Source organism: Heloderma suspectum, chromosome 1, assembly GCF_057233095.1.
Source record: "Heloderma suspectum isolate Gila_16-S chromosome 1, 16-S_ref, whole genome shotgun sequence".
In the NCBI taxonomy this organism is placed as follows: domain Eukaryota; kingdom Metazoa; phylum Chordata; class Lepidosauria; order Squamata; family Helodermatidae; genus Heloderma; species Heloderma suspectum.
The window spans coordinates 387,749,818-387,763,993 of NC_139458.1; the positions used below are offsets into that span (position 1 = coordinate 387,749,818).

General features: G+C 41.9%; 1 protein-coding gene across 4 annotated transcripts in view; it reads right to left on the reverse strand.

Annotated features, from left to right (window-relative positions):
- The window catches only part of RBKS (ribokinase), an 83,730-nt gene that overhangs the window by 805 nt on the left and 68,749 nt on the right, over positions 1-14,176 (reverse strand). The window lies entirely within an intron of this gene.

Below are 14,176 nucleotides of genomic sequence, written 5' to 3' on the forward strand. Positions count from 1 at the left end.
TTTGGAATTCACAAAATTTGTCTCAAATTATCAACAATCATGTGTGAAACTGACATTCACTAAACTTTGCAGTGTAAATATGCAAGTTATAAAATGACATATCTATGCCACAAATTTAATGCAATTCAGAGCTGCTTAACTGCCATGGCTTCTGTAAGAGATTAGAGATCTCTCATATTAGTACCATCTGTACACAAGTCTTCAAGATTCTTTGGAAAAAAGCCATGATAAACACATTTCATACTTTTAAGTCTCATGTTACTTTCTAGCAAGTCACACTTATCCATCCCTTCTCTCACCACACATATATATACTCCCCCAATCACACACAGTTTTCTTTTGTGCTAGGTTTTCTACTTAGTGCAGTGGTTCTGTCCTCACTAATTCATTACATCAGTTTGTTAAAGCTGTCATTTTCCTTTCAGCATTTGCTATCATTTTAAATGAAATTAGTTTGATAAAGCAGAAAAGTGCCTAAATTGACACTAAAATATTTTTTTTAATTATTTTTATTAGATCCTTGTACAATGATTTTTCCCTAAGAGGAAATAAGTCTCTGAAAAGGAGGTTGGCAGAGGTTTCCACTTACTGGCTTCAGTGCTATTGTTGAGGGAATGTGCATCATGCCCTTATCTTTGTAGTCCCAAATGTACTTTTGGCAGAGTGTTTTATTTTGTACAATGGCAAATATCCTATTTTTTCAAGTAGACTGACTGAAAAGTGCTTCACAGAGGGGAAATAAGGCAGTTCCATAACATTTCCAGTTATAATGCACTGTCCTTAAAGAGCTTCTCAGGCTGTTATGCAAAGATATCATGGAATCAACCACTAACTAACCCAACATATTTACAAACTATGAAAAATATAGGTGTAGAGTTTTCATGATTTCCTGCTGCCCAAGATTTGGTATTGGCTGATTTGGGGAGATTAGTTCACAAACATAGCAATACAGGAAGAGAATGGAACTGCCGTTACTGAAACCTTGCAGGTAATTAAGAGTATGTCTGCACATCGGCTTTCTGTACTGGAACACATATAGAAGACAGAAACATGCAAGCGGTAGTTCCAAGCTGATTCCCCTTTTCAGTGGGGGCTGGCAGAAACAGCAGGAGAGAGACCAGCACAATGCCTGCCTATCCATGGTATAGAAGTGCATAATACACATTCTAAAAACCTCCAGATGTTCAGAAAGACAGCTAAACTTCAGAAGCAAAGAACTACACATGGAGAATAAGATGCTGAAGGCACACTTTCTTTTACTACAAACATGGTGTGTGGCTTTGTGTGTGTGTGTGTACAGGGCAGAAAAAGAGCCCCCACACCGTATTAACATATTGTGCAACACAGCAGGAAGCTTCAGAGACCAAGGATACAGTTTGACCACCCCTTTAAAGAGAAAAGGGCCGCTTTTGGTGGGAGTGACTAGTAGGAGAGGTGGAAGGAGAGAGGGGCACAATTAATTCTCTCTTCTAAATTCCCCTGTCCTCCAGTGGCTGCTTCCTCCCCACACCCACCCATGTTTCACATATATGTTTGTAAAGGCCCTTACACATTTCACAAGTAAAATGCAGTTTGGGCCTCTAGAGCTGGAAGCAGTGGTGCAGTTAGGTAACTTTAGACTCTGGACTTAATGGTCTTATGTGGGCAGGGGAGCTCTTTAGATGGTAATGGGTATTACGTCACTTCAAAATACTGCAAGCCAGCCCTGCTGTGTTTGGAGGTGGTCCTCCTCTTTCTGCTGAGTGGGGCCGCGAACGTCTGCTCCAAAGTCCTGCCCTGAATGCATCTCTGGTTGGAAGCCAGATCAAACGAAGGCTGTCGGCATGCCGCAATTCCACAGAAGAGCAGTAAAGTCACAGAATCCAGGTTCTTGAGAACTTGCACTTTAATTTAAAATATAAAAAATAGTGGAAGTTTCTGGCCCTTATGGCTCTGAAGATATGACTGAAAATGTATGAGCAGTGCCTAAATCCTCAGAAGCCACAGCCGTCTCTGAAACTGATTTTTATTGGGGCTTTAGTCCTCTGCGTAGCTCTTTCCCCCAACATCAGAATATGTTATGCCAAATATGCACAGTGGCTCAATTTGCATAATTTATTCAAATTGCAGAATCCAGTTGTTTCTTTCCTCGGTGTTTTGATTGCTTGGGTGCAGAATTTAAAAAAATAAGAGTATTCACAAACAAAGATGAAAGTTTGTTTGTAGTCCAATACTTGCAATACCAGCTTCACCTCAGTGGCAAAAAGTGGATTGCATGTTTAGGGGGAGCTGCCATGATATGGTGGCATTTGGATGAAATCTGGCAAGCCATAATATTTTGCTGCTATCCTCTACCAGTATGCTCCTGAGCTCTTTCAATATGAGATTCCCCACTTTTAAACCATTCCCAATATATGTTGATGGAGTTTCGTATTTAAAACTGCCAAGAGAAGCATCCACAAATTCTGTTTCAACTTGTCTCGTTACTCAACTGTATTTATGGTAGGAAGCCAAGCCTGTATCTGGTCTGTTTCAACTCTGACATACTACTTCTCATTTTTCTTTCAATGGTCTTGGACAAGAACTTGCCTCCCTCTTTTTATTCTCTGCTGTTCTAGTGTTCTATTCTTCAATTCCTTTAGCCTCTTTTTTTCTTTCTTTCCAGTCTGTAATATTCTATTTGAGACTGCTGAATTCTATATTACAGAAAGGTTCCAGTTTACCATGATTACTTTTGAACTGTAAAAGAGAAAAGGGTGACCCAGGCTACTAGTGTGAGAGGGGACCAAGACTCCTCACAGGATAGTTGGCTCCAGATGAACAAGAATGAGATCCAAAGAAAGAAGAAAGTAACTATTGCTTTTCACCATATTCATGGTGGTAATCCAAGGCATCTCAAGGTCTACCTCCTACACCTGGCAAAGAAAAGCAGTGCTCCCTAATCTTCCTCTTTCACAAACAAAAATCAATTTAAAAATAATTGCTTTAGAGTTACCGGCTGTGAAAACTTTCTCATTTCAAGGTGCTTTTATTTAATGTTTTGAGTTGCTTTTATTTGAGTTGTTAGGGCTCTGTATTAAAATGGCTATTTTTAATTTTTGTTTTTAGCTGCTACTCATTAATTTTTGGTAGTCTGTGACCTCTTTTAAATGGCTGCTGTGGCAATATTACTAGTATTTTTAATGTTTAATATCGATTGGGTTTTTTATGATGTGATGATGAATTATTTTTACGGTCTTAATGTGTGCGATGTGCACCTTGGGAGGGCATGCCCTGAAAGGAGGCATACAAATATTGAAATAAATGAATACCAAACCATCTTCCTGCAATTTCTTCTAATTTTGTGTCACCCTGTGCATACTTTCCAGTCTTCATTCCAAGCCAGTCATGCCAAAGGCAAGTAGCTCTGAAGCTATAATAACCTATGTGTGGAATGTCAGCTGATCCAGAGGCCAAATCCAGCCCTCCTGTTATCCAAGTCCAGCCCTACAGGGTTCTTCAGATGGCCCCACACCCTCTCCCCCAACTACTGATCATTTGGTAGTTTCCCAGCTTTTGTGCCGTTACCCCCTATTCTCAAGGGCTGAAATTCCTCTCCTAAGGCTTAGTTATTGGCAGTAAGGCTTTAACTTAAAATATTCTAGTATTTTCAGCTCCATCCCTTTTGCCTTTGGCCATGCCCACCACTAGAATGCGTTCCAGAGATCTTCTCCAAAACTGAAGTCAGCCCTTGGGCTGAAAGAGGTTCCTCGCTCATGCATTACCAATCTCTCTTTGGGTGTGGCCTCCCAATTTGTTGGATGTTCACCTCATCTATTTCTAATTTACCTATGAGGATGTTGTCAAAAAGTCAAAGGAGACTGCCTACAACACTCTTCGGCTGGAAGGACTGCTGTTGTTACACTTCAGTTAGACATTCACAGCTAAGCCGCTACCACATATGACCCTTGATGTCTGTGAAGAGCATGGATATATACTGCTGAAAAATATCCATCCACCCCACGGAGTGTTGCTAGAAAAGTACAGCAGTGCAATACTTTGCATCAATCCTCAGGAATCTGTACCCACTTCCTGACAGATTTCCTGATGGGTCATTTGCAAATGATTAAATGGTGCTGACTGTTAACCCCATGCATTCCTGAGAGATGAACCCAGATAGAGTGTCTAGTATGTACATGGTTTCCTTTCTTCTTGAAAACATTCTACGCCACAAAACCATTCAAGATCAAAGCCCAGCAGAAGAGAGACCTGGAGAGTTATCTAGTTTGTGGTATACATTGCAAAACAACTCAGGAGACATGCAACAATCAATTCTGCACATTCCTCTCCTCACCCCCCACCCCGTGCATTAATCTAAAAAGGCATAGCCAAAGAGCTCTGCAGCCTGTTAATTCTTGTCATCTCCACAACACTTTATATTTTCAAGGGCCATCAATCATCTGGGAGATGTCTCATGTTTGAACAGATCTGAAGGCATGAAACAATAATAAAATGAAAAAATAAAGCAAACATTTTTGGAAGTGCCTGCTAGTTCCGAGAATCCAGACTAACACACCGCTGTGATTTTTTAAGGGTTTGTGAAACTCTGCTCTTGCAGTCTGTTTTATAGGGTAATAATGAAAGCTTTACGTTCCACTTTCACTTCTAGCGTGCAGTGGGCCTTGGTTGATTCCTCTGAGTATAAATTTACTAAACTAATCCTACTGTTATCCCTGGCTTATGGAATGATTGTTCTCAATTGTGCTTTGATACAGGATACCCCGTCAGGAATATTGAATATGTGGAATACCTGTTTCAGCAGATAAAGAACTATTATGAAGTATCAACTATGGGCCTGATGCTGTGCAAACTCTATTAAGTCCTCTCCAACTTTCAGAATTGTGATTGGAACTAAGCACTCAGTACCTCAAATATTCAGAAATTTTATTTTTCCTATTGGGTAGCTGATTTTCCCAATGTTTAGTAAGGATATTTTCAACATGGCGGCTTTATACATTTCCAGAAAAATAATCTACATAGTCTTTTAATTTAATGTGAGATATGATCTACAGAGGAAGTTATTCTTCTATATCCAAATACCCAGAATATTTGTGAAATATTTGCTGAGAAAGGATGTGTGTATTATCAGAATTGTTCAACCCTTACCAATTATGATAATTTTTTATTCCGAGTCATTATTTCAGAAAATGATGGATGTGTCACCTCACAGCAAATTTTCTTTTCCTCTGACTCGATGGACAGGCCAAGGGGACAGCCCTTTAGTCCAGAAGGCAGGCTACATTAGCAGTCATGGTTAATAGCTCTTGGTAGTCCTATCCCCTAGAAATGATCTAATTAGGCCAGTGGCCATGAGGACTTCTAGCCAATCCCACAAACTAATTCTGAATTGTATGAAAAAGAACTTCCTTTCGTCTGTCTTGAATCTACTGCAAATCAATAGACCCCGTGTTCTAGTGCTATGGGGGAGACTGAAAATGCTGCCATAACCTGAATGCACATTTCAGTCAGTGTGAAAGTAGCTGAAGTCACCCATTATTACAACATTCTTTCGCCACCTCCCTTCTTTCTTTCTCCATCTCAAGTTTAACGTCAATGCTTTGGCTAAAGGGAATGACAGAATGTCCCCAGTATTATAGTTGGGCCTGTTTGTTCCTCTCATGGTGAGTCTGTGAAGGCCTTTGTTCCTCTTACGTTTTCTAACTTGTTGGACTCTATACCCTCGCTGACATCTAGAGTAACGCTACGTTTTCCCCTGTCCTTTATCTAGATTGTATATCTGGAGCTAACTGTATCCCACTGATTCTCATTGTTCCAACAGGGCTGTCATATAAGCACCTTTCAAATCAAGTTATGGCAAATAATTTTACTATTTGATGGTGTTCATAGGGTAAAGTGTACACGTTTAAAGCGGGGGTGCAGAACCTAGGCCCAGGGCAAAATCTGCCCCTACGGGGTTCCCCAGAAGATCTCTACCCCTGGACCCGCTCCCTTTCCCTCCAACTACCGATCATTTGGTGATTTCCTGGCCTTTGCACAATTTTTCCCCCATTTGAGAAGGTTGAAATGTTTCTTCTAAGGCTTTGTTACTGGTTGTAAGAGCTTTAAGCTAAAATATGTTGGTATTTTGGGGGGTAGGGCCCTGCCCACCACTGAAAGGCACCCCCTGAGAATGTCTCTGAAATGGAATTCAGCCCTCAAGCTAAAAGAGGTTCTGCACCCCGCTTTTAAAAGATCTAAGGACACTGATTAATTTCCCTGAGTAAAGTTCCCTTTCAGCTTACTGGATCAATGGTCTCGGGGTATTTTGGCAGGAATGCTTCATTTTAAGGATATGATTCTGGATAGATTTTTAACAGTGTGCTATTAAACCTTTCTTAGGCAGCTGATACTTCCTTAGATTCACACTGGGAGATCTGGGACCTCCCTGTCAGTCACCTGCATTTCCATTCAACAAAGAGAGAAACAAACGTGATTGGGGGGGAGGCGGGGCGGAGCAGGGCAGCACAGCAGAAGGAAAAGAGAACAGCCACATTTCCCACCATGTAAGGACATCTCTTACTATTTTTAGGAAGGGTATCGTATGAAGCCCATTTTAAATTAGGTAAATAAAGGTAATCTGGGAAGTGTGTGAGGAAGGAATGGCAAGTAACACAAAGACTGACCTTGAAATGTATGATTTGGAAGCAAATACCAAGTAGATTATAAAATCTGAGACAGCCCCCCTGTATGGCAATTTTAACAGACTGGGGGAAAATCACACCAAAAACAGTCCATGGACTAGAAGGCTGCAAAAATATTTCAAATTGCTTGGCAGTGCCATCCTATTTGTAGATGTCAGCCTAAACCCAGGACTGTCTTTACCATTAGACAGAGTAAGGCAGCCAGAGGGCAGCATATTGCCAGTTATTTAATTTATTATTATATTTTGACTGCACAGGTGAAGTTCATTTTTCCAACATAGGCAACCAAAGGTTTGGCCCAACAGTGCACAAACAAATACTTCAAATTCCAGCAAATTATAGCATTTGATTGCTAGGCCCTTGAGGTTTTTCCAATACTAGCTACGGCTCATTTCTGTATTTTGTTTGAAAACAATAAATCTGCTTGATTGTAGCTGATGTCAGGTCACTGATAATTACTAGCCATACAGGCTAGTCTTCTAAATAGCTAAGGTGAAACAGGATCCTGCTAGTGTTGGCTTGCCTAGAAGTATTCAAGATCAGGAGGCAATTAATTTAAATCCTGACCAGTATCTTGCAATTGCTATCTTGATCTTCAGGGTGCTCTGACAGCCTGCCGATATGCACTATATGTTATATGTGGGCCTATGCTATGGGCTGCTTCAAATGTTATAATAAAAGGGGGTAAACACAAATAACGTAGCATTCTAAGGGCAGGAAGCTACACATATTTTATGTGCACGTGTAATACTGTGGGGAGAGTTCGCTGCAGTTATGGGATGGAAAATAGGTTACTGGGGGGATAGGAAACGACACTGGCTCTTCTTCACCAGCTGTACTTTCAAACATTTTATTATTTTAAATATCCACCTTTCCCATCTTTTTTTTAAAAAAACACCAGTGCCCATGCTGACTAACACTTTAAACCAATGATAATTATTAACACACAAATCAACCAAAAATGGGGAAAATACATAGGAAGCTGCATTATCAGACCACTGGTCCATCTATCTTAGTGTTGCTTATTATGACTGGCAGTGGCACCTCAGGGTCTCAGGCAGAGGTCTTTCCCACTACCTGCTTAAATGAAGATGCCAGGGATTGAAACTGAAGCCTCCTGCACGCAAAGCGTGTGCTCTTTCACAGAGCTATGGATCCCCTCCCCCATCCAAATAAAGGTGTAGCCTCTGCTTCTCCTCTCATAACAGGGCTAGAACTAGCCACCTTCCATTCCACAAATGATGGCTCTGGCCAGCACACCACCCCACCCCACCCCACCGCTCAGCCATCATACAGCCCAGCAGAGCCGTCAAAGCCAGCAGAGATAACAACTGAAGGCAGAAACAATGTATGAAGCAAGTCCTCCCCACATGCTCTGCCAAAGAGCCATTTCTTTGCTGATGAAACCAGCCATTCCACAACTGTGGCGTCACCAGTGAAGTTCTATCCCCTATGCCTTCCTGCCGTCCTTCAGACAGTGCTGGCGTGTGGGGGCAGACAGAAGGGGCTCTTATGTCTGTATAAATGTTTGGATAGGTAGATATGGGTGGAGAGATGGTCCTGAAGATAGCTTCCTGTTGGATTAACTTCCTGGGTTAACAAAAGTATTGGAATTACAGCATTGCCTTCTCTATGACATCATCACTGTAAAATAGCCATTGGTTCATCTAGCCCACTATTTACATCATGTCACACTTTTCTTTTACTAGCTGTTAGTGGGAGATGTGGGTCATGCATCCCCATAACATCTAGTTAGGTATTTAATATACTCTCACTGGACTCAGGGCAGATCTCTCCACTTTGGGATCAGGGGAAGGCAGGTAGCACAGATTTAAGGATTGGTGTCCCCCTTCCCACAATCTTGTCATGTGAAATTATAGCTGGATAGAGCCAAAATGAGTTATCATGAGCTTCTCGCAGGTAGTTGTTTCAGGCTGCCATTTTAAGAAGCAAGGTTGTATATGCTTACCAGCCACTAGGTGTACTCAAGAGTGGGTGCACCAGTTTGCCATTTCAAACAGCAAGCTGACATGCCTATTTGCTGCCAGGTTTGGTCTCTCAGAGGAGTGTTCTAGCCTGCAGAGTTGAGTGGTAGGTTGAAGCCCTTCTTACCAGGAGATCTACCTGTAAGGAGTCTCCCCAGCTGGTTGGTTGATATGGCAAACTTAACCATTTACGTACAAGTAATGGCTGCTCTGTTCTGTATATGGATGGACTGTACAAGGACAAAGAGCAGCAGAGAAACCACAAGTTCTGGTTTGCCTCTTCTTGTCTTGAAAAAAAATCAACCAGGGTGGACATAAACTTAGAAGCAGGCAGTTACAGTAGACATGATCTGTGCTTAAATTTTTAAAGCAATGTGCCTGAAGTTCTGAGAATTTATGCCTTCTGCCCTTCTCCCTAGTTCTACATATGCAGTGGCAGGCTCCAATGACTCAATAATGAGGGGAAGGCACTCTGCACATTCCCACTGGCATTCTCTTTTATTACTTCACATACCCCAGGATAGGTCTGGCACTGAAAACCATGTTCAGTGCCTGAGCCCTAGTCAAATTAAGACCACGGGCTGTGTTATGTTTGAGCTGTGAGGCTCTCTTTAAACTCAGAGGGAGAGAATGACTAGACATTGATTTTCATCAATGTCTTGATTTATGACATTGCTCATAATTCACATCTCTCCAACAGCTGGCTTGCCATTCAGTTATGGATTCCCATCTGGAAGGAGGCTGTGAAAAGCTGCAGCCCCCTCTCTCCCGAAAACAAGGGATTTAATTAGGGAGTTGGGTGGTTTAGAAATAAGACCAGACCATGACCTGGGTGGTCTTCCAGCTCTCCCACTGCATATGTTAAGACTGCAAGCTGTACCGTACAAACCTGTTTATGTTTGCTCAATTTGCTTAAATTGTGTTTCCATTCATTGATCAAAAAGCCATTTATACTGAGCGGGGGGAAAGGCCTTTTTTTAATCATATGGTGCTGTCTTGAACTAGTCAGGACAAGCCTTGGGATCCAGTATTACGAGACTTCATATCTGGCTGTGCAGCAGTGAATCAAAGCGCAACCTTTGCTTCATTATGTGGAGATGATCTTTAAAAAATCTGTGCACCTCCCGATGCCTCATTTTTTCCTTTCTGCAAATTAGGGATAATGATGCTTTCTGATCTCCAAGGGTAGCCTTATGCCCTAAGGTTTGTAAAGTGCTTGCAATCCTCAAATACACAGTACAGGACTGTTAGGAAATAGAAGCAGAGAAAGGTTCCCTCCTGCCCCCCCCCTTTATTTAAAAAATCTGTTGGTGCAGTGCCTAGAACAGCCCTGGTGCATGACAAGGAGCACCTACACACTACTGCAAAGGCATGTGACTATTACTCATTCTCATCTGGCTCCTCTTCTGCAGGAATTCCCGCTATACAGATTGACTCCAGCATCTTTCACCCTGCTAAAAACCATCTGCATGTGCTGAGCCTGACTAGTAATTTTGGCCCTTTCCAGAACATTTTGAAAAAGGACTTTATTCTTAACGCTATCCTTGAGCTAGCCCCCAGGCAACATTAAGAGTCTCCCAATGTCATCATGGAAGCGAAGGAGCCAATAGCATTGCTAAAGCAGGGTAGTTATTTGGCGAACAGGCAGGATAAGGATCAATGATAGGGCACCCAATGAAGGAGCTTCTCCGCATACCTTTGCTGTACAAAACTTGGCTAATGGATGCTACAGTCAAGCAAGCGCTCTCAGTTGATCTTAAAAGCCATGAGGGCATCACTTGCTCAGAAACTTTCCCTAAGAATGGGAGGTGGGAAACAGACTGATAACTGTCTGGGAGTCTGCATGCATGGTTATGTTTTTGAGCCCAGGCCCAAGTTACCTGCAGGTTTCAGGCTGCATGGTTTCGCTGCTTTCTCTGACTAAGGCACCGCAGTACCAGCAGCAGTAGCAACACTCACAAACCACATGACACTCTATCTCAAATGAAGTGCTACTGTAAGGCCACTTTCCTTGTGACAAATACGCTATCCCTGCAACAGAGGCACTCCCTAGAGGAAAGACATCTGGATCCCCTACCACAAAGGAGTAACCAGTTTATGTTTATTGTTTGAGGGGAAAGGATCATCTGGAAAGGCCCTAAGCATCCGTTTCAGGATCAGAAGCTGGGATGACCTAAGAGACCTCTGTCTACTATAAAGTGAGTCAAGTCGGAGAGAATGATTTCAAGTCATGCGACTTTCACAGCCAAGCTGAACTTTAGGAAATAATAGATGCAGTGTTAAATAAAATTTAATTGTTGCTGATTGGAGCAGCTGGTGGGTTAATTTATTCTCTATGGCTCTTTGTACTACAAAAATTCATTGGACTGCATATTTGTAGGCGAGAAAGCAGAAGGCTAAGTCACAGGGTTATTTTGGCTGCATGAAAAATAAAGGGAGCTATTATACTATCACTAACTGGGGCATAATTTTTTACAATAATACCCTCCACCTCACCAGGCTGGTGTACAATTAACCACAATTAGAGCCCAACTGCTTGCCTGATAATAGCTGCCACTGTTAACAGGCCCCTTACATTGTGGTCAATGCCATTTTTCACTCTGAGGCAAACAGCTATGGATAGGAAAAGGTTAACCACCCTCCGTGCAGAGAATTGCAGAAGTCTCCCTCAGACGCTTGGTCTGCCAACTGCTTCATTTTACTAGCAGCTGCTTTTTTCATAGTTCAAGAAGTTAACTGAAACAAAAATCACCCTTTCTTTGGGAAAACTGCATACTGGATAGCAAGCATCGAAGGATATTATTGAACAGCAAAGGCATTTGATAGTATTAGAGTTGACCACAGGTTCCACTTCTGCTGATGCACAGAATTTTGAGTAATTAGTCACTGGATTGGATTCAGTATTTATACCCCCCTGAGTCATAGCCGTTAGGCCACAAAGTCAGGAAACAAAGAATGGCTTTTTTTTAAAAAATGGTCCCCCCCCCCCCCGTGGATTTACTTATATGCTTCCATTTTATTCCACTAGCACTTTCCTGGCTTGGGTCTCATCCAGAATTTGGAGATACATTCAAGTCATACCCAAAGAGCAGAGAAGAGTTTGAGGAGAAGTTGGGTGGTGTTGAGGGACATTCCTGGGATGGAGAAATAGAATTTTAAGTAGTATAAAAAACAACAACAATGAGTTTGAAACAGCCCACTGGGGTCACCCAGTCAAGGCCAAAATGTCCAGACACACCCAGGCACCAGTTTGGCACAGGTGGTGGTAACAGTTGGAGGCCCAGTGTAGGTCGTGTTACCTCCACAGCAAGACCCACATTATGAGTCCGCCCCCACCCTCAGACCAGAAGAGACCTGATTTTTCCAGGTACCCACTTGGTTTCAGTTTATTTATTTCACTCAGTTCCAGTTTATTTACATATTTGGAGATTTATATCCCGCCTTTCTATGATATTAATCAAACTCAAGGCACCTTACACTAAAAATGTCACAAGGAAGTTGAAAGCAAAACAAACAACAGTAAAACAGAACAACTTCATAAAAACCTTATCATCATCAGCAGATTAATAACATAACAAAGGCTCATTTGGAAAAAAAATGCCTGCTGGAATAAAATAATCTTAAAAGCCCATTTAAAAGTAGGTAGGGCTGGGGTGAATGATGAACCTCTCTTGGGAAGCTATTCTACAACTGAAAAGGCCTTTTTTGCAACAGAAAAGTTTTCAGTAAAAACACCTGATAGAGAATGTAAGAAACTGTCACCTGGAGATGCGGTCTGTGTATTTACTCTTGTTCTACTGTACAGTTTCTTTTATCCACTTCAGCAGAGCAGGGCAGCAAGAAACAAATAAGCAAAAGATGACCCGCTTAGCTATTAATATGGTGAAATGCATGTCGATACATTCTTAATGTAACAAAGAGCTCACCTCTTCCATCTTGTTATAAAAAGGAGGGGGGGATTACACCCACATCGCGAGCAATTGTCAGACAATACAGTACTCTGACATCATCCATGACCTATTTGCAGGTAACCCCCAGAGCCTCAGACGGAAGGCAATTAGACAGGAGACATTTTGTGCTTGTTGCAACACTCTGGCTCGCGCAACAGAGCAGGTGAAAAGCTGGAGGTTTTATCTCTAGAAGACCATTATCTTCTAAGCCTACTTAAATACACCCCTGTGTATTAGCTGTTATTTTAAGTAAGGGAAAAAAGTAGTCTCTTCTAGAAATGAGTAAAGTGGAGGGGGCGGGGTGTCAATGAAACAGACATGCTAGTTCGCAGAGGAACTTTCCTACTATTTGAATTAATTTTATTTTAAATTGTAACTACTAGAGATGCAGCACAATCCTATGCATGTTCACTCAGAAATAAGCCTCATTGATTTCAGTATGATTTACTCTCTAGGAAATGTGCATAGGATGGCAACCTACCATGCAATCTTATACACATGTCATCAGAAAATGAAAGTGCAATCCTAAGCATGTTTACTCAAATGTAAGTCCCACTGAGTTTAATGGGGCTTAGTCCCACATAAGTGGATACTGGATTGCAGCCATACAGTGTACCCTAAGCACACTCATTACGGCATAAGCCCCAGTGAGCTTAATGGGACTTACTTTTGAGTAAACATGTCCAGCTGTTAGCTTTTCATATATACTTAACAAATGTACCTTTTTATCACCACCCTGTATCTATGTGCCTATAAAGCAGTGATGATGAGACCAACAAAAGAGGATTCCCCTCCACCCCTGACAACAACTTGTTACTACTTGTTGTTTTAATGGGAACAGTATTGACTGATGGGCTTTACAGAATCTTGTTGTGTAAAACATCCTTCATAACAAGCACTGCAGAAATGTAAATTACAGATGCATAACTTTCAGAATCTTTTTTAAAACAGCAGCAATTTTTTTTTACAATTTATCCCAGTCAATAGGGGGATCCCTGTTTTGCAATCAGTACTGCTAAGGGTGTGGAGAACATAGAATCTATGCTCTTTAGCATTCCTGATAAGATTTCTAGCAAAAGAACAAGCATCCCCTGGCACTGCACACATTGTGGCTTGGGATGCAAAGGTGTGGTTTGTTTGTCACCCTCTTGAACAGGCACAGTCAACTGAAGGTGCTCACATTCTAAGCGGTTTAGCTTAGAATAAGGCGAGTAAGAGAGGACATGATGTATAAAATTATGCTGTGGAGAAACAGGGATAAAAACGTCTTCCTACCCACTAAAACACTAAAACCCAGGTCACCTAATGAAGCTGAATGTTGGGAGACTGAGGACAGATAAAAGGAAGTACTTCTTCACACAGTGCATAGTCAAACTGTGGAATTCACCAGGGATGTTGCAGGAGTCTGAGAGGTGGGTGGAGTCGGGTGGACTCTCTCCCCTGCTCGGCCTCCCAGACTCGTCCACGGACCACCACGCATGCTGAACCCAGCGAGCGCTGAGTCAGGCAAGCATGGGGGTCCCCACTGTTCCACCATTTTGCATAAAAATGGCAGCTCATTCTTTTACGTAAAGGGCCTTGT